Below are 1,218 nucleotides of genomic sequence, written 5' to 3'. Positions count from 1 at the left end.
AACCGCCCGCACCAAGGCTCAGCATGTGCCGATTGTGATCGAGGCAACAACCCACACCAGGGCCCAGCTTGTGCCGATGGCGGTCGAGGCAAGTGCCCGTACCGAAGGGCAACCTATGCCGATGATGGTCGATGCATGTGCCATCACCATGCGTCATCATGTGCCATTGATGGTCGAGGCCTTGGCCGAAGTTCGATTTTGAGCCACGGTGCCCATGCTTGGCTCCAGCATGTGCTGGTGCCGCATTTTTTTCACTCGGGACAGCATCGCCGGAGCATCGCCGGAGCATCGCCGGAGTACCGCCGGAGAACCTGACCGGCGGCATTGGGGTTCCGGCGATTGGGAGGGGGGCCGGGGGGGTGTGCGCACATGATGTGCGATGGGTGCTGGTACTTGGCCTTGTGTTGGCCCCCTATCCCTCATCAAACCTCTGAGAATTCACACCCCCTTAAAGAGCATTTGAGATTTTACAGGTTTGCTACCAGTAGCCGTTAAAGTGTCTGAAATGGGGACACTTTTTTCAAACGGTCACAAAATCTTCTCTACTTCGAGTTTTTAGCTGAATTTTTTTGTGCATGCCAACAAAAATAGAAGGATCATGCCTACAAAATTTGGGGCCAAAAATCCTTATAAAAAAATTTTAAAAAATCCCGAACCGCAAAAAGTTTCGAAAATCGTGAAAAATAGAAAACGAGTCATCTTCCAACGAAACTTCACGTGAAGGCTTAGGGGACCATTGTATGAATTTACAAGCCATAAAAATGGCATTGGCACGGCAGAAATTTGAAGATGTGCCTAAACCCACCAGGGCCCAGCGTGTGCCGATGGTGCTCGAGGCAACCGCCCGCACCAGGGCCCAGCGTGTGCCGATGGTGCCCGAGGCAAGCGCCCGCACCAGGGCCCAGCGTGTGCCGATGGTGGTCGAGGCAACCGCCCGCACCAGGGCCGATAGTGTGCCGATGGTGCTCGAGGCAACCTGTCGCACCAGGGCCCAGCGTGTGCCGATGGTGATCGAGGCAACCTGCCGCACCAGGGCCCAGCGTGTGCCGATGGTGGTCGAGGCAAGCGCCCGCACCAGCGCCCAGCGTGTGCCGATGGTGCTCGAGGCAACCGACCGCACCAGGGCCCAGCGTGTGCCGATGGTGCTCGAGGCAACCTGCCGCACCAGGGCCCAGCGTGTGCCGATGGTGGTCGAGGCAAGCGCCGGGCCCAGCGTGT

The sequence above is a fragment of the Durio zibethinus genome, unplaced genomic scaffold, assembly GCF_047325235.1.
Source record: "Durio zibethinus cultivar Kanyao isolate XHJ-2024 unplaced genomic scaffold, ASM4732523v1 HiC_scaffold_391, whole genome shotgun sequence".
In the NCBI taxonomy this organism is placed as follows: Eukaryota; Viridiplantae; Streptophyta; class Magnoliopsida; order Malvales; family Malvaceae; genus Durio; species Durio zibethinus.
This window is presented reverse-complemented; position numbering follows the sequence as displayed.